The following is a 20,881-nucleotide window of genomic DNA, read 5'->3' on the forward strand; positions in this document are numbered from 1 at the left end:
AATTACGATGCAGCAGCCGCAGGCGAGCAGCATGACGGCGGCGGCGAGGAGGCGGCAGCTGCAGGGATCGGTGCTCGCCGGGAAGATGGTGCTCGTGCGCAAGGCTCTCGACACCAACCTGAACTCCGGCGACGACGTGTGCCAGCTCGTCAGCTCCACGGTCGGCGACCCCGGTGCGTATCTGGAATCATTTTTCTTTTTTCTTAATTTAATTTACAAGTCGAATCCTGCACGTACGCGCACCAAATTCACATCCATACATTGATACATATCTGCACACAGCTAGAGAAATTGAAGAGCTAGATCATACTGTTTACACCCAAATTTAGCACCTAGGATTAAAATAGAAAATATTGCCAAAATTTGGAAGTCTACCGGTTTCCTCCGAGTGGGCCGATCTGACCGCCGTGTGTTGGGCGGTCAGACTGCCGGTTGAGGGCCGGTCAGACCGGTGGTGTGTGACCGGTCTAACCGGCCGGTCCGAGTCCGACTGTGTTTCGTCGGGTCTCGAGGTTTTCTTACTCGGGATGGCATGTTTCGGGTTTCCTTTGGTTTCTATCCCGAGTTGGATGTAGAGGAGAGCCTGTAAAGGGCAAGACCAACCCCTATATAAGGGACATGGCCGGTTCATTGTAAAAAACCAATCTACAATCAATCAATCGAATCGTTTTTCATATTATTTTTAGTTTTCTCTTAGTTTGTCCATCTTTGTCGGTTTGCGCCGTAAACCGTCCGCCGCCGCTGCGAGAGTGCGACATCCCTTTGTAGGTTTGTCCTGAAAACCTTCCGTTTTACCCACGAGACGGGTAGTTATCTAGAAATCGGCTCCGCTAGCCGGCTTAGTTATTAAAACCCATCTAGATTTAGCTCTTTACTAGATCGAGGTGGTTGGCGACTCTAGGATCACCGCAAGGCTTAAGGTGCTGCGATCGTACTTGTCAACTTGTCAAAAAAGTTGCCAACACGATTTTTGGCAATAGCCGTCGGTCCGACCGGCCAGACGGTCGGTCAGTCCGGGTATTACCCCAGCGGTCAGACCGGCTCTCAGGCCGGTCCGACCACACATCATGAGGCCAGTCAGACCGGGCCCTGGGCCGGTCAGACCGGCGCAATTGTTCCAATACAAGCTATAGATCCGATGACTAATGCTAGTTATTTGTATCACTTTAAAACATTTGATCCTCCTGTATCTACTGCTGCAAGTAGTCCTTAATTTCCCCCACATGTTCCTAATGCTTATAATGATGTTTCTAGAGGGTATCCTCCCGATACTAGACAAGGCCAATATAATCATATTGCACCGCAAACACAACCTATTAGGCCACCGAACCCACTGCCAAATCAACAAGGGCCTAATAATATGGAGGATATAATTAGTGATATTATGAGGAATAGATTCGGGATTAAAACTAGGAATCGTGCTAGAACTTACAAAAAGCCATATCCTGATTATTATGATAATGTGCCATTTCCTCAAAATTATAGAGTTCCTGAATTTGCCAAGTTTAGTGGTGAGGATGGTAAGACCACATGGGAGCATGTGGGTCAATTTTTGGCACAATGTGGTGAGGCTAATAGTGATACTTTTAAATTGCGCTTGTTTTCTTTATCTTTATCCGATAATGCTTTCACATGGTTTACTTCTTTACTGGCAAATTCTATTCATACTTGGGCTCAATTAGAAGAACAATTTCATGATTATTTCTATACTGGAGAAACTGAGTTTAGGTTATGTGATTTGACATCGGTTAAGCAAAAGTATAATGAATCTGTCATTGATTATATTAAGAGATTTAGAGATGTTAGAAACCGATGTTATACTTTGAATATAACTGATAGGGATTTGGTTGGTCTTGCTTTTAATGGTTTAGTTGCTCCTCTTAGAGAAAGACTAGATGGCCAACAATTTCTTGATGTTAGTCAACTCATGCAAAGGGCTCTGGCTCAAGAAAGCCGGGTTAAGGATAATAGAAAACTTGCTAGACCATTTGACAAAAAATCTAATGTTAATATGGTTGATTGCCCTGAGGCTAGTGATAGTGAGGAAGAGGGTGATTATGATATTTATGTTGCTGAATGGTCATGGACTAATAAGAGTAAGCCTTTTGTTTGCTCTAATCTAATGCCGACTCCTCTCAAAGATCGGCAAAGTGAGGTTAAATATAGTTTTGATGTGGCCAAGTGTGATAAGATTTTTGATTATCTTTTGCAAGAGAAACAAATTAGATTACCTAAAGGCCATGTTATCCCTTCTCAAGAAGAGTTGAAACGTCGAGCATATTGTAAGTGGCATGATTCTCATTCTCACTCTACTAATGATTGCAATGTGTTTCGACGACAGGTTCAATCGGCTATAAATGAAGGACGATTGAAGTTCACCGATGGCTCCAAGATGAAGCTTGACCATGATCCTTTTCCGGTGAATACAATTAATTTCAACGATAAGAATGTGTTGATTCGGCCAGAGCAAGTCGAATCTACTAAGGGGAAGGAAGTGGTCATTGGTGAACCAAGGTCCAAGATGATGGTGCCGAAGAAGCCGGAGATTGGCGTTTGGAAGGAGAATAGGAGTGGAGCTTCAACTTCTAAAGCCCCTAGGAAGACCAAGGTGACTTTTGACATGCTTTTGGAGAAATATGAGAAGCAAGGTGGCGAGAAAATTCGCAACAAAGGGAAGAGACCAAGATCACCTCCTAGGGAGCGATTTGGTCATTCACCAAGATGGTCGCATTCACCTTCGTATCATTATCCACAAGACATGTCATGGGGTTCTTATCCAATGCCGCCGCCGGGTTATCCTTATCCTTGCTTTATGCCATGGGGGCAACGCCGCCAATGTTCAATCATATGCCTCCAATGAGATTCAACCAAGGGTGGGGAGGACCACGGAGGCCAATTCATGAGCGTTTGTCTTCACCAAACAATAGCCGATTTTATGGTAAGAATCGGGCTAATGAAGAAAAGAGAGAAGGAAAGCGCATCAAGGTGGAGGAAAGGACTTCGGAAGTGATTACTATTAAAGTGGGGTCTCATGATGTGCCTATACCTTTTGGAGATGGAGTTGGAGAGTCCCCAAACAAAAAATCCGAAGCCGGTACCAGCTCCTCGCAGTCGACCGGTCTGACCAGGCCTCCTGGCCGGTCTGACCGAGCCATCAGGCCGGTCTGACCGCCGACCAGACAGCGGTCCGACCGGGGCTTCAGGCCGGTCTGACCGTGCTCCGGATGTCGGTCTGACCGGCGCGTTTGGCCAGTCTGACCGGTGGTCTACTGCCGGTCTGACCGGGCTCCAGCGCCGGTTTGACAGGAGGATTGCAAAGGGCGATGTGAGGGCTTCATCGTCTTCAAATAAAGTTAATAGAGGGCATTATTTACCTCCTGGAACAGAGCCGAATCCTAGGTGGATGCCTAAGGATTTGACGGCTACTCAAAAGAGAAGGTTGCAACGTCTTCGGGCCCGAAGAGCAAAGGGATAAAAGGTTCAATGAGTTGCGACCCCCACCGGTATGGAGGCCTAAATCCATAGAGAAGGCAAAACCGATTGGTGTAGAGGAAAAGGAAGGACAATCGGTTGATAAAAGTGAGTCATCTCCAAAAGAAGACATGGATATCAACATGGTATGTATGTTGCCTATGGAGTTTTGTGCTATGAATGAAGCCGAGGTTGCTCAATTCTCATTAGGTCCTAAAGACGTGGTTTTTGAGAAGCCCGATGAGTCAAACCGTCACATGAAGCCTCTCTATGTCAAAGGCCATGTTGATGGGAAGCCGGTCTCTAGGATGCTAGTGGATAGAGGTGCCGCTGTGAACTTGATGCCGTATTCGTTATTCAAGAAGTTGGGGCGTGAGGATGATGAGTTGAAGAAGACCAACATGATTCTCAATGGCTTCAATGGTGAACCAACGGAGGCGAAGGGTATCTTTTCGGCGGAGCTCACCGTGGGAAATAAGACGCCACCAACCGCTTTCTTCATCGTCGATGTGCAAGGTAACTACAATGTTATTTTGGGCCGTTGTTGGATTCATGCCAATTGTTGTGTGCCTTCTACCTTGCATCAATGTTTAATTCAATGGGACGGCGATGATGTTGAAATTGTTCAAGCGGATACATCGGCCGAGGTTGCAATGGCCGATGCTACTTTTGAGTGGCGTCATGGGAATATCCAATGTTTATCGGGGAGGGATCTTTCTAGCTATGATTTTATTAGTATCTCCGATGGCAAATTTGTACCTATCTCTGTAAAGCCGGCTAGTGTAGCACGGCTAAGCCATATAAATTTGTATAATGAGTAAAGAGGCTAATTTAGAGTGGTTACGAAAAAGGGTGCAAGAATATCGGTCTACAAAGAACGATATTGGTGAAACCGTTGAAGATTTTGATGAAGTGGAGAATCTTGGACAAGGGTTTACATCGGCCGATCCATTGGAGGAAGTGGACATAGGTGATGGAACTACACCAAGGCCGACTTTTGTAAACAAAAACATAAAAGCCGATTATAAGGTTAAGATAATCGAGCTACTTAAAGAGTATGTTGATTGCTTTGCATGGGAGTATCATGAGATGCCGGGTCTTAGCCGTGAGCTTGTTGAGCATCGGCTTCCAATTAAACTGGGTTTTAGGCCTTATAAACAACCACCTCGTCGTTTTAATCCTTTATTATATGACCGAGTCAAAGAGGAAATTGATCGGTTGTTGAAGGCAGGGTTTATTAGGCCATGTCGTTATGCGGAGTGGGTTTCTAGCATAGTCCCGGTGGAAAAGAAGGGGAGTGGTAAGATTAGAGTTTGCATAGATTTTAGAGATTTAAATAAAGCCACTCCCAAAGATGAGTATCTTATGCCTATAGCCGACATGATGATTAATGATGCCTTGGGTCATAAGGTGATTAGCTTTTTAGATGGTAATGCCGGCTACAATCAAATCTTTATGGCGGAAGAGGATATGTACAAGACGGCTTTTAGGTGCCTGGGGTTTGTTGGTTTGTTTGAGTGGGTTGTCATGACCTTTGGGTTGAGCAATGCCGGTGCAACATATCAAAGGGCAATGAATTTGATCTTCCATGATTTGCTAAGTATTATCTTAGAGATCTATATCGATGATATTGTTGTCAAATCGGATGGTATAGAAGGACACATAGCCGATTTGAGATTAGCTTTTGAGAGAATGCGTCGATATGGTTTGAAGATGAACCCACTTAAATATGCTTCTGGTGTGTCGGCGGGAAAGTTCTTAGGATTCATGGTGCATGAGAGAGAAGTTGAGATTGATCCTAAGAAGATAGAAAAGATTCGTGATTTCAAAGCGCTGACATGCAAAATGGAGGTTCAAAAGTTGCTAGGTAAGGTGAATTATTTGAGGAGGTTTATTTCTAACCTAGCGGGTAAAATCGATGCTTTTGTTCCTATACTTCGCCTGAAAAAAGAAGCCGATTTTACTTGGGGGGCAAAACAACAAGAGGCGTTTGAAGAGTTGAAGAGGTATTTGTCTACTCCACCCGTTGTGCGAGCGCCTAAAGCCGGAAAGCCGTTTCAGTTATATATTGCCTCTGAAGACAAAGTCATTGGTGCTGTTTTGATGCAAGAAGAAGATGGCAAGGAATATATCATTACATATTTGAGCCGCCGTCTTTTGGATGCCGAAACGAGGTATGTCTTTATAGAGAGACTTTGTCTATGCTTATACTATGCTTGTACCAAATTAAGGCATTATTTGTTATCTAGTACATGCGTAGTTGCTTGTCAAGCCGATGTTATTAAACACATGTTGCAGAGGCCAATTCTAAGTGGGAGAATTGGTAAGTGGGCATATGCTTTGATAGAATATGATTTGGCTTATGAACCATTGAAATCTATGAAAGGCCAAATTGTATGTGATTTTATAGTAGACCATTATATAGATATTGCTTATGAGGGGGAGGTTTGCTTACTTGAAGTTATACCTTGGAAATTTATTTTGATGGTTCTTCTTGCAAAGAAGGTGTAACATCCTGAAAATTCAAGACAATGAAAATCACGAAAATTTCGAACTTTTTAAAACTTTTGCATCATGCTGGTTGTTATGATTGCTATTGCTTGCCAAACCGTAAATGATCACCAAGAAAGTAAAGAAAAGAACTACATTTAAGCAATAGATATGATTTACGGGAATATATTTAATCCTACAAATAATTATGCACAAGATATTAAAATCAAATAAAAGAAAAGTTATTATTAACCTATTTTATCAAATATTAAAATATTTGAATAATGTAGGTGGGTGCCATAATATGAGTACACATGAAATGATGATCATTCAAATAAACTGAGCTCTCTGTATATATAATAGAATTACGGGAGTATTTAATTCGATATGTAGATCGATATTGCACCAAGTTTCTAATTGCATTTAGGGATTGAAATTTGATATATTAAACCCCTCCATATAAAATAAACTAACATATAAATAAATTGAGCTAATGTGCTATTGTGTTAATAACGGTCTCATTAGAAAATTATAGAATCTTTAATGAACCTTAAATATTGGACAATATTAAATTTTGGGCAAATTCACATTTGAACACTTAATACGGTCACCCAAATGCTTAGGAGTAAATACAAATTTAATTTGCAACTTTTCTCAATTTATAAATCAACAAAAACCCTAAAAGAAGAAAAATAGGAAAACTTTGAAAAATATATAATAATAATAAGAATTAACCCTAATTAAAAATTCAAATAAATTATATAAATAAAATATGAGTAATATTAATCTAGAATAAATCCATTGGTTGGAATGACACAAATATTGGGTAAACTTCATTTATACAAAATCTAGGAATTATATAATCAAATTTACACAAGAAATAGGCTAAAATGGGGATTAAATAGGAAAAGACACTATTCATCGGCCGCCAGGTGTTCGACGTGGTCCCCTAACCCAGCCCCTCCTCTTTCCCTCTCTCCCTGTCGCCTGCCACCGCGCCGACGTCGCCATCGCCGTCCCTGCCCCGCGCTGCCGTCGCCGTCACTGCCTCGCGCCGCGCGCCGCTGCTGCCACGCCGCCCCGCGCCCGTGCCCCACGCCGCGCCGCATGCCCGTCGCGTCGCCGCTGCCGCGCCGCGCGCCGTCGCCGTCACTGCCTCGCGCCGCGCGCCGCCGCTGTCACGCCGTCCTGCGCCCGCGCGTCGCGTCCGTCGTGTCGCCATCGTCTCGAGCCCCGCGCCGCCCTGTCGCCATCGCCGCGCGCCGAGCCCCGTGCCGCGCCGCGCCGTCCCATCGCCGCGTCGCCGTCCCGTCGACGCTCCGCCGTCGTCGTCGCGTCGCCCGTCGCCCTCACCGCGCGCCGAGCCCCGCGCCGCCCCGAGCCCCTCCGCCGCCGCGCCGTCCCGTCGTCGTTTAAAGCCGGCCACCCCCCCCCCCCCCCCCGCGCCTATATAAGCCCCTCCCCGGCTGCCCATTGCTCCCCACACTACCCCCACCACCTCCCCTCCCTTTTCCCTCTCTTTCCCATCCCCGGCGTTGCCGCCTCGTTGAAAGCCGCCGCCGCCGCCGCTGAGCCGACGCGCCCCGCCGCCGCGATGTGCCTCGTCGCCGCGCCGTGCTCCGCCGTCGACCTCGCCGCCGCGGCTCCGTCGACCCCGCCGCCGAACCGGTGAGCCTCCCCCTCCCCCACCGCTTGCCGTCGCGCCGTGCTGCCCGCCGGTTCTAGCCGAGGCCGTGAGAGAGAGAGGAGAAAACAGAGAAGAGAGAGAGAAAAGAGAATGGAGGAGAGAGGTTAGAGTGGGCCCCACCTGTCATTAATTCCATCCAATTTCCCTTAGAAAAATAATTCTGTAGAAAAGAAAATCAAGACCTTGACCCCACCTGTCAGTCACTATAGCTTGTGGATAAGGTTGTATTATAAATAAATGAATTAGGAACAGTACCATTTCGCAATTATTAGAATTAATTCAAATTTGAATCTTTATACTAGCATAACTTATTCATTTCAGCTCCGATTTGAGTGAAACTTGAACCTAAATTCATCTAAATTCATAAGCTTTCCAATGATATATAATTCACTATTTGATAAAATATATTTATAAATATTAAATAATTAATATCAAGATGATGCATAATAGTCAACTTAAAAATATGCTTAGTATTGTACAGTAGAGTGGATGTAATAATATTTGTCTCTAACATGTCTTGCCACTGTAACAACCACACAAACTAATTTTATGTGATGTCTCAAATGAATGGATGTATAGGAAAATACTAGTACTTATTTAATATTCGATGGCCATATAATTAAATCCATGGCTTATAGGTTATTTAAATCAAGTGTAGCCTTATGATTGTGTAACTAAAATATAAACACACATAGATGAATCTTTAACCTGTTTAGGAGAATAATAACAGAGCTAGATGTGGAGGGATCACTAAGTAAATTAATCGATGCAATACCATATAGAATAGCATATATATGCCTAAATTGATTACCACTTATTAGTAACCCAATAGAACTAGTGCTTAAACTTGTCGCATCACATATACAATATCACTCATAGAAACTAGCTAATGTATAATTAAACTACAATATATTCAGGAATCACTTGGAGCATTGGGTAGTACACTTTCTAAATAAGCTCATGTACAGTAAGTGACCAAAACTTTATACGTTGTTGCACACATATATTGCACATCCCATTATAGTTATACAATTAATTTATCTTTTTCATATATTAAACTGGGGAGTATGTAACAAACATGAATAGTAGATAAGTACTAATTATAAATCTTGACCTAATATGTTCATAGTTCAATTGTAACTCCAGATTGTTCATTAAGAGATAATCTGTAACTATAATATTATAAACTTCCCGAATTTAACATATAGAGCATGGATAATTATTAGCCCTTCTATAATTTATAATGGCAAGTAAAATATGTTCATAATTAAAGTAAAGCTTCCATCAATAAAATAATAATACAAATAATTCACTGTAATTGTTTGATTGATCCTAAATCCATCTAACAACAGAACCTCTAGTATATAACCGTCCTATTTAGATAGATGCATACATAGCCATAACCCTTCCATAGCCATTTGATAGACTAAACCACCGATTAGCCAAATATATATGTATCCCATAAATGCTATGTTGGTTAACTCCTAAATAGGCCACGATGACAATAGAAAGATTAAGAAACTTTAGCCTTAGCATGATTGGGATCCATTAGCAAACACGAATAGTACATTTTGTTGCGCATATTTGATTGTTGTTTGAATATTGGTTTTTCTCGCGTATTATAGACCTTGTGTATCGGTTAGTCGTGAGGCAACGTCTGCAACTTCCAGGAGGTGAAGGTTGATCAAGATTATATCAATAATAAGGATTATCCTGAGCAAGGCAAGTCATCACTATTCATTGAACATGTTGATCCCAATTGCGAAACTGTTTTGTTTACAAATAAAATTGCATGCAATGATAAACATCCCACTTGTGATTATGCCATGCCTTGATTATTGTTTACCCTTAAATCTTTGTAACCGTGTTTACGTATGAGTCCCTAGTCAACTATGACAATTGCTTAGAAATGCTATTTTAGAATCATGCATACTCATATTTATCAAATGCTATATGCTTGGGTAATTACCTTTGGGAAGGTAATTGAGATGCGGCATGTGGAGACATGAGCGCCACATTGCCATGATGTTGATGACATGATTTGTGAAAGGAGAAATAAAATTAAACAACTGTTTTCGACTGGGGCGGACGGAGGATTTGGGTGGTATCTGGAAAAGGCTAGTACCGTCCCCGGTCAATTAAGGACCGAGCCATGAAGTTAAGCATGAAACGACCCCCGTACAACCGCACTTCTCGTATGGGTATAGACCTAGCAGATTAGATAGCCGAGCGGAGGCAGTATCCCTGCATAGATGGTTCACCCCTGAGTGAGGCAGGTGCGCTACGGTGGGACAGCCGTTGAGGTAGGGTCGAGAGGCGTGCCCTACATCTGTGTCGCCATTGGTAGGACTGCCATGAGTGTGTGAGAGAGAGAACTTAACTTGAACCATAATTTAATATGTGTGTGAGACTTCTCTTTCCCGGGAGCGCCAGAACTCCTCTCACTGCTAGAAACATGGACGCCTAGAGTGCATGAGGATTTAAGTTCATGGAGCGGGTACTGCCAATGCGAGGTTATCGAAAAGCTTTGCCGTGACGCGTCTCATGTGTTGGGACGAGGCTCATGTGTTGGGCAGTCGCGGAGTGCGGGTAAAGTGTACATCCACTGCAGTGTGAGTAAACCAAATCTATTCGAATAGCCGTGCTCGCGGTTAATGAGCACCGGGACATGTATTACACTTGGCTAGACTCTAAATTCTTAACTTGTGTGGGATGTGATATTGCATGATGATTTTTATACTGATGGAGCCACTTCCTGAGAGGAGGGAAGGTGGACGTTCTCAGAAAACCATGACGACTCAATGGCGGGAAGCTATCCTTGGGATCACAATGGATGGTGGACAGAACCGTCGTTGTTTAATGTGAACACTGGAACTAAAATTTGATCAGTCTATGATAGGTCTTAGGCTTGTGAAAATATTTGCAAAACGCAGCTTTATGCAAAAGAACCTGAAGCCATTCCTTGAATACCCTCTATCATATGCATTGTTGTTGTGGTGGCTTGCTGAGTACGGTTGGTACTCACCCTTGCTATTTATATATCTTTTAGGGGAGTGTTGAAAAGAAGCCCTTGTCGGTACGCTTGCGTATCCAACAAGATGATCGGAGTGCGGTCTTGTTCTAGGTCTCGTTCCCCAGTCGACTGCCTGTGGCATGTTAACCGGGCCCTTATATTATTTTGTCTTCCGCTGTTGTTCTCTGATAGTTGTTGGCCTACCTGGCCCTAATGTAAGTATTTAACTCTTTTAGCCTGAATTCATTCGTGATATGTTGTGATCCAACTATGTATGTGTGTACCAACTACTGATCCAGGGATTGGTACGGATAAACACAGAAGATTTCCGATTTCCAAAATCGGGGGTCTACAGAAGGTCAAGGCATAAGGGTAGTTTTGTTTTCACCTAATGGCATGTGTTACGAAGCATCGCTTCGTTTGGAATATTATTGCACAAATAATCAAGCTGAATACAATGCTTTATTGTTCGGCTTACAAGTTATGGAGATGGTTGGAGCTAAGTACGTGGAGGCTTTTGGTGATTCGGAATTGGTGGTGCAACAAGTCGCCGGGGTATATAAATGCTTGGACGGATCACTAAATAAGTACCTCGATTCATGTTTGGATATTATTGCCAATTTTGATAATTTTGCTATTAGGCATATTGCTAGGCGTGATAATTCTAGAGCAAATGACTTGGCACAACAAGCATCTGGCTATAATGTGAAGAGGGGATTATTTTTTATATTGGAAGAGCCGGTGCTTGATTTTAAATCTTTGTGTGAAATTGGCAAAATTGGAGGCCAGGGGCGGTCCGACCGGCATTGCACGGCCGGTCTGACCAGTGACCAGGAGCGGTCTGACCGGCCGCATGCCACCGGTCGGACTGGCGACCCCGAGCGGTCTAACCGGCCCTGCGTGGTCGGTCTGACCGGTTCTGGGCAGAATGCTGGGGGGCACGTTTCAATCAATTTGGAGGCCGAATTAATTGTGAATTCAGACGTTTGTGCCCAGGATACAGAAGAGGATTGGAGGATTCCTTTGATTCAATATTTGAAAGATCCCACGCTTAAGGTTGATCGGAAAATTCGGCGGCAAGCATTCAAATATACATTGCTTGATGGAGATTTGTATCGCCGAAACATAGATGGTGTCTTGTTGAAGTGCTTAGATGAAGATCAATCTAAAGTGGCTATGGGAGAGGTACATGAAGGAATTTGTGGAACTCATCAATCGGCCCACAAGATGAATTGGTTGCTTAGAAGAGCGGGGTTCTATTGGCCAAAGATGATTGATGATTGCTTCAAATATTATAGAGGATGCGAGGCTTGTCAACGGTTCAGCAATGTTCAATTGGCGCCCGCCGCCGTGTTGAATCCTATAATCAAACCATGGCCGTTCCGAGGATGGGCTTTGGATTTCATTGGTCAAATTTATCCTTCGTCATCAAAGGGGCATAGGTTCGTGCTAGTTGCTACAGATTACTTCACCAAGTGGGCCAAAGTCGTGCCTTTGAAGAATATGACTCATACGGAGGTAATTGACTTTATTTTGAAGCATATTATTCATAGATTCGGTATTCCGCAAACATTAACTATGGATCAAGGTGCTTCTTTTATGTCTAAGGAAGTGAAGAGTTTTACCGAATCTTATGGTATTAAACTGTTGAGTTCTTCTCCTTACTACGCTCAGGCTAATGGACAAGCCGAGTCGAGTAATAAGACATTGTTGAAGTTGGTGAAGAAGAAGATTGAGGAATACCCAAAGAGGTGGCATGAGGTGCTTTCTGAAGCATTGTGGGCACATAGGATATCTAAACATGGTGCCACTAAAGTCACTCCTTTTGAGTTGGCTTATGGTCAAGAAGCCGTTTTACCGGTGGAGGTAAATCTTGGCTCTCTTCGTTATATCAAGCAAGATGATTTGTCAAGTGAAGATTACAAGATGTTGATGGGAGACAACCTTGGTAAAGTCATCGACAAGCGCTTGAAGGCATTATAAGAAATAAAGAAAGAGAAGAAGAGGGTGGCTAAGGCGTACAACAAGAGGGTGAAAGCAAAATTGTTTCAAGTTGGAGACTTGGTTTGGAAGACAATTTTGCCTTTGGGTACTCGATCCAAGGAGTTCGGTAAGTGGTCTCCTAGTTGGGAAGGTCCTTACCGAGTGTGCGGCATTGTTCGAGGGAACGCATACTTTTTGGAGACACTTCAAGGAGAGCGTTTTCAGCGAGCAATCAACGGAAATACTTGAAGAAATACTTTCCGAGCGTTTGGCAAGACGCTTAGGAAGTACTATGGCCGGTAATTGGGTTATCGTCCTAAGACCAAAAACATGTTCTATGCTTTTAGATTCACGTTGTTCATCAAAAAGGCAGGGGGTGCATGTGTTTACACCCAAATTTGGCACCTAGGATTAAAATAGGAAATATTGCCAAAATTTGGAAGTCTACCGGTTTCCTCCGAGTGGGCTGGTCTGACCGCCGTGTGTTGGGCTGTCAGACCGCCGGTTGAGGGCCAGTCAGACCGGTGGTGTGTGGCCGGTCTGACCGGCAGGTCCAAGTCCGACTGTGTTTCGTCGGGTCTCGAGGTTTCCTTACTCGGGAAGGCATGTTTCGGGTTTCCTTTGTTTTCTACCCCGAGTTGGACGTGGAGGAGGGCCTATAGAGGGCAAGTCCAACCCCTATATAAGGGACATGGCCAGTTCATTGTAAAAAACCAATCTACAATCAATCAATCGAATCGTTTTTCATATTGCTTTTAGTTTTCTCTTAGTTTGTCCATCTTTGTCGGTTTGCGCCGTAAACCGTCCGCCGCTGCTGCGAGAGTGCGACATCTCTTTGGGGATTTGTCCTGAAAACCTTCCGTTTTGCTCACGAGACGGGTAGTTATCTAGAAATCGGCTCCGCTAGCTGGTTTAGTTATCAAAACTCATCTAAGTTTAGCTCTTTGCTAGATCGAGGTGGTTGGCGACTCTAGGATCACCGCAAGGCTTAAGGTGCTGCGATCGTGCTTATCAACTTGTCAAAAAAGTTGCCAACACATACATAGCGCAAATATATACATTTTACCACCGAACGCATCCATATCGGCCCTGTTTGGATCCGGAGGGCTATTAAAATAGCCCTCCGGAATCTTTTTATTTAGAAGTATTAAACGTAGATTACTGATAAAACACATTCCATAACCCCTATGCTATTTTGCGAGACGAATCTAACGAGGTATATTAATCCAAGATTTGCTACATTGATGCTACAGTAATTAGCCGCTAATTATTGATTAATATACATCATTAGATTCGTCTCGCAAAATAGTCTAGGGGTTATGGAATCGGTTTTATCGGTAATCTACGTTTAATACTCCTAAATAGTAAGATTTCAGAGGACTATTTAATAGCCCGGAGGATCCAAACAAGACCATCGTCTATATCCCAGGGAAACATGAGCACTCATGTCAAATTTAGTACTTTAACTCGATCCGATCGGTGGTTATGTTTGATCAGTTAATATATATATGCTCAGCTCATCACTACAATATAATCATTTCTTTTATAAAAAAAACCAACATTCTTTCAACTCATTTTTCAACTCTATTTTAAACCTACAATCCCTTATATATATGGACAAAGAGAGTATAACGCACTAGCAATGGTACACACATTTTAGACAATGGCAACAGGGGGATGTTGGGCCAGGAGGCATGCGTCCATATCAACTCGGAGCTACACCCAACTCCCTACGAGGCCTCCACATTCAGCTTCGAGTTCATCTGGGACATGAAGAAACAGGGTGTCCCCGGAGCGGTCATCGTCAAGAACTATTGCGACGAGTTCTTCGTCAACACCATCACCCTCGACATTGTACCGGGCTATGGAACCATCGTCTTCACCGCTGAGTCGTGGGTTTACCCCGACGAGATATACGACCATCTCACCCGTGTCTTCTTCAGTAACCAAGTAAGCTCGTCTTGAAATATTCTACCGGTCATGTTTTATGTACTTTGTGAATTTTGATCGAGAATTGTCCGTACGTCGTCACTGGTATACCGATTTTTGTGATTTTGAAATGACAACGTCGGATTTGGCACTTTAATTGTTTATATGATCGTGGGTTAAGTTGTTTACAAACGTTATATATGATTAAATAATATAATATAAATTAATGATCAAAACTATATGTAACAGTATACTTTTACAATTCAATATATTTCTATACCGGCAGTATATAGACGGGCAAAATTACAAATTTTATAGAAAATTGAAAAGGGCTTTCTAGTAATTTTGTGGTTGAGAGAGTTAATTCAGTTCAATCTATCTATTATATTATTAAAACAGCTTTGAAAGGAGGCACCACGTTCGCTGTGAAGGCTAGAAATTTTCACATTAATCAGAGAAAAGGAAAAAAAGAAAAGGAGATTCCAAGTAGAAATACAATATAAAAATAGCTGAAATTCGTAATTAAAAATAAGAAATATTGAAAGAAGTTTCCATATAAGTACCCAATACGAGAATAATCAAAATTCGAAATAAAAATAAAATAAAATCTAAAATTAGAAAAAGAAAAGGATAATCCAGGTAGGAATACAATTTAAAAATAACTGAAATTCGGAATTAAAAATAAGAAATATTAAAAGAAGAGTCCATATAAGAACCCAATACGAGATTAATCAAAATTCAGAATAAAAATAAAGTAAAATCTAAAATTAGAAAAGAAAATGAGAGTTCAAGTAGAAATACAATTTAAAAATAGCTGAAATTCGGAATTAAAAATAAGCAATATTGAAAGAAGTTTCCATACAAGAACCCAATACGAGATTAATCAAAAGTCGAAATAAAAATAAAATAAATCTAAAATTAGAAAAATAAAATGATAGTCCAAGTAGGAATACAATTTTAAAATAGCCGAAATTCGGAATTAAAAATAAAAAATATTAAAAGAAGAGTCCATATAAGAACCCAATACGAGATTAATTAAAATTCGGAATATAAATAAAAATAAAGTCTGAAATTAGAAAAAAAAGAAGAGTTCAAGTAGGAATACAATTTAAAATTAGCTAAAATTCGGAATTGAAAATAAGCAATATTGAAAGAAGAATTCATATAAGAATCCAATACGAGATTAATTAAAATTCAGAATAAAAAATAAAATAATATTCAAAATTAGAAAAAATTAAAAGAGAGTTCAAGTAGAAATAAAATTTTGATACAACTGAAATTGAAAATAAAAATATTAAAAGAACACAATACGGTATTAATTAAAATTTGGAAAAAAATTCTGAAATTATAAAAAGAAAAATAAGATTTCAATTAGGAATATAATTTATAAATAACTCAAATTTGTGATAAAAATAACGACTATTGAGAGAAAAGACCATCTAAAACACACATGACCAGATAAATTAAGTCACGGGCTTATAAAGGAGTAGAGTGGTGGCGGTTGATACGACATATAAAAACTGTTAATAAAACACCAAATAGAATCCTAATGACAATTAAAAGGAGGGACGACAGGCAGGCCGTGAAACAAACAAACAAGGCAGTTGCCGGGACTTCTATAAAGTTAAAAAAAACCATTGATAATCAATGACAATAAAAAGAAGAAGGAGCGGGCAGGGTGTATAGGAGTATAGTTGCAGAGCCGCCGATGGTTGACGGGTCTTCTAGAAAATAAAAAATGAAATTCAACGATAGTTATGTTCGATTTTTAGAATCACAATGACAATAAAAAGTAGGCGGCAAATGGGCTATAGAGGAACATAGTGATATCGTTTGACGGGACTTCTAAAAGTTATAAAAAATGGAGCCCAACAAAACAATAAACTCTAAAAACTACAAGGTCTAATTTTTAAAGGTTCGAAACTTCTAAAAAGTAAAAAAAGAAGGGAGGGAGCAGGCGAGCCGTAGAGGAGTACAATGGCAAAGCCGCTGACGGTTTGGCGAGACTTCTTGAAAAGTAGGAAGTAAAAATGAACCCAAACAATAATTATGTTCGAATTTTAAATCTCAATGACAATAAAGAGAAGAGACGGTGGACGGGCCGTAGAGGAGTACAATGGCAACGTTTGACGAGACATCTAGAAATTATAAAAACGAAACCCAACGTGACTATAAACTTTAAAAACTATAAAATCTAATTTTTAAAGGTTACAAGAAGAATGAATAGAAATAGCGGTAGATCAAGCAAGTAAATAAAGAAGGAGATGACATAAGGGGTAGTAGCTGGTGTGACTTTTAAAAACTATATAATTAGAAATACAGGGATGATAAGGTTTGGTCTTTCGAAGTCTTAAGACAATAAGATAGCTATTTAATAAATTTTAAGTAAAATCATAGTAAAAAATATATGTTTTGTTTAGGTGCTAGCCGCGCAATTGCGCAGGCCACCCAACTAGTTGGGACATATATAAGTGTTTAAAAAATATATGCAACTTTATACTCAAGTTATGTAGAGGTAACAATATAGTTACATATAGATGTGGTGTAATTACACTATAGTTTTTTTCTTGAACACGCAAAAGGATTGCACGTCAATATATTAGGTAATTACACTATAGTTACAATGTAATTATAGTGTTATTACATTTGAAAGTTTTTTACCTAAAAAATTCACGAGAACTTTAAGCAATTTCCAACTGACATACATGTACTTGCACAGCCATACCTGCCAAACCAAATGCCGGCGCCGCTGGTGCCGTATAGGGAGGAAGAGCTCCGGAACCTGAGAGGCGACGACAATCCGGGCCCGTACAAGGACCATGACCGTGTCTACCGCTACGACGTCTACAACGACCTCGGCGAGCCAGACAGTGGCAACCCGCGCCCCGTGCTGGGTGGCTCCGACGAGCACCCTTACCCTCGCCGCTGCCGCACCGGCCGGAGGCGGACCAACACCGACCCGGACTCCGAGAGCCGCAACGTCGGCTTCCCCCTAACCAACCATTTCTACGTGCCCCGCGACGAGGTGTTCAACGACCGCAAGAAGGCCTACTTCGACACCAACAACCTCAAGCTCTATATCATGCAAAAGTACGCCACCTTTCTCTTGCACGCCGACCAGCAGACCCCCTTCGAGTTCGACAGCTTCGCCGACGTGCTAAGCCTCTACGACGAGGACTCCATCAACCTGCCCGGATGGCTCAACACTTTCCTCCAACCATTGCTCGGCATAATCCCCTTCAAGTTGCTCCAGCAAGTCCTCACCCCCGACAGCGAGTTCATCCTCAAGTTCCCCATGCCGGCGGTCATCAGGGAGGACAAGACGGCATGGCAAACAGACGAAGAGTTTGCGCGCGAGATGCTCGCCGGCACCAACCCGGTCGTCATCCGCCGGCTCGGGGAAACCGAGTTCCCGCCCAAGAGCAAGCTAGACACAAGCAAGTATCACAACCAGAACAGCAGGATCACAGCGGCACACGTCGAGAAGTGCCTCGAGGTCGAGGGCCTCACCGTCGAGCAGGCGCTAGCCGACGGCCGCCTCTTCATCCTCGACCACCACGACCACTTCATGCCGTACCTGCTCGATGCCAACCATCAACCCGACACTTTCGTCTACGCGACGAGGACACTGCTCTTCCACCCGCAACGATGGCACTCTCCAGCCTGCAGCAATCGAGCTCAGCCTACCTCGCTTTGAGGCCGGCAGCACACTCATCTCGTCCGTCGGCGAGGTCTACACGCCGGCGTCAGACGGCGTGGAGGGCCACATATCTGGCAGCTTGCCAAGGCCTACGTCACCGTCAATGACTACTCGTGGCACCAGCTCGTCAGCCACTGGCTCAACACGCACGCGGTGATGGAGCCGTTCGCCATTGCCACGCACCGGCAGCTCAGCGTGGCGCACCCTATCCACAAGCTCCTCCACCCGCACTATCGTGACAACTTGTTTATCAACGCCCTCGGCCGCCAGAGTCTGATCAACGCCGGTGGTAGCTCCGAGAACACCGTCTTCCTCGGCAAGTATGGGCTCTCCATGACATCGGAGGTGTACAGGAACTGGAACTTCACCGAGCAGGCGCTCCCGGAGGACCTCATCAAGAGGGGCGTCGCCAAGCGCCGCTCCAATAGCGAGCTGGAGCTGCTGATCAAGGACTACCCGTACGCCGTCGATGGGCTCGCCATCTGGTCGGCAATCGAGACTTGGGTCCGCGACTATTGTGCCATCTACTACGCGGACGATGCCGCGGTCCAGGGCGACGCCGAGCTGCAGTCGTGGTGGAAAGATGTGCGCGAGGAAGGACACGTAGACCTCAAGGACCACAAATGGTGGCCGGAGATGAAGACGGTGGCCGAGCTTGTCCAGTCATGCGCCACCATCATCTGGATCGCCTCGGCGCTGCACGCGGCCGTCAACTTCGGCCAGTACATGTACGCCAGCTACGTCCCGAACCGGCCGTCGGTGAGTCGGCGGCCGATGCCGAAGCCGGGCACCGACTTGTACAGGGAGCTGGAGCTCCACCCGGAGAAGGAATTCCTTCTCACCATCACTAAGCAGGACCTGTCCATAGCTGGCATTGCCCTCGTCGAGCTCCTATCTAGCCATTCCGATGACGAGGTCTACCTCGGGCAGCGCGACTCGCCGAACTGGACGTCCGACCTGGATGCCATGAACGCGTTCGACCGCTTCCGTGAACGGCTCTTGGAGGTGGAGAAGAACATCGTGGCCAAGAACGACAAGGGCAGTGGATTCAAGAACAGGACAGGGCCGGTCAACATCCCCTACAATTTGCTCTTCCCTTATGCCTCCGGCGACGCGGAGGCCAACACCGGGGTCACCGGCAAGGGCATCCCCAACAGCGCCTCCATCTGATCAAGCACTATACTATACAACAAGGGCAAGCAAGGGGACACATACTCCTTAATTAGCAACATTTCTCTTCTCGTGTAATGTGATAATTCAGTATGGGTCATAAGTTTGTTTATGCAATAAATTAAAATAAAATGGGACTACCTATAAAACTGTCAAAAGAAAATTTCTCTAAAATATTTCAAATGTAACTATATTATAATTCAGGTGTAACCGAAATGTAACTTGTCTAATCTTCTAGAAAGATAAGTGGCTAGCATGCATGGTTTGCGGGAGCGAGGTCTAGCAAATCTGAAATAAAATAATTCAGTAAATTCCGGTGAACACCATGCCCACCATGAAAGGCCGAAACATTAATTATTTGCCACCCACCAGACCCATATGTTATTGACACGTGAAGATCCACATGTCATTGGCACATGGATGACAAAATAATTAAACACTAAATCTAAGAGGGCAAATAGTTAAAAACCGTCCCTAAAACACTACCTACATGGAAGCTTACTTCTTTCACATGAAGGTGAACCTAGCATAAATTTAACCTAGACTAGAATAGGTGCCCATTATATATACATTTCGAGTTTTCACTATACTAGCATAAATTTAACCTAGACTAGAATAGGATGGTTTAGGCCTTGGTTTATACTCGTATTTAGATAAGAAAATTGCATCGATACCCCGCTATAATATTAGTGAAAATTTCAAGAATTTCTCTGTGCAGAGACTCACATGACTATAAAAAGTGGAGGATCTTGACCCCACCTAATGTTATCCCTCTATCTTCTCCCTTCTCACCCTCTTCCCATGTTCTTGTGGCTGGTGAGGACGTGGCACCAACAAGCTGCGCCATCGCTGGTAACCTCGCGAGAAAGGCATCTGGTGAGCGCTGGACGGGGTTGAAAAATACGCAGCAAAATGTCACAAGGAGAATTGGACCGAAAAAAAAATTAGATGCATTGAAATTGTACAACAGAAATGCGATATCTATCCACATAAGGATAGCCAAATGCATAAATCAAGCACACAATTAGAAGGAAAACGGATCAAACACAAGTAAAAAACAAAGGCTCATCTAGTGGAACACGGGGGCAGCTAGCCGTTGACTCTAAGTGTTTTTTTTAATAATGGGAAAATTGACTCTATGCGCTGACCGCAAGAGCGGGCTAAGAAATTCAAGTGTGTGTATTCAAAATGTGAAAGGATAAAAAAGATCCTTTCGACGAAATTTAAGAGTGTGTATTCAAAATGTTAAGGGGTAAAAATAATTCTTTCGACAGCTTAAAAACCTAATATCGATATGTATAATAGCACATAGTACTCATGGTATAATATATTTAATACTAACTCTTGGCAATGGCCGGTATGGTCTCTTTTTTAATTTTTTATACACATATGCATTATTTCCTGTGTATTATCTAAATTATTTTTATCAAAATTCCTG

General features: G+C 43.0%; 1 pseudogene; it reads left to right on the plus strand.

Moving 5' to 3' along the window:
- Window positions 1–7: 7 nt before the first annotated feature.
- Window positions 8–19,443, plus strand: LOC127754940 (putative linoleate 9S-lipoxygenase 3; annotated as a pseudogene).
- The last annotated feature ends 1,438 nt before the right edge of the window (window positions 19,444–20,881 follow it).

This window comes from Oryza glaberrima, chromosome 11 (genome assembly GCF_000147395.1).
Source record: "Oryza glaberrima chromosome 11, OglaRS2, whole genome shotgun sequence".
NCBI lineage: Eukaryota > Viridiplantae > Streptophyta > Magnoliopsida > Poales > Poaceae > Oryza > Oryza glaberrima.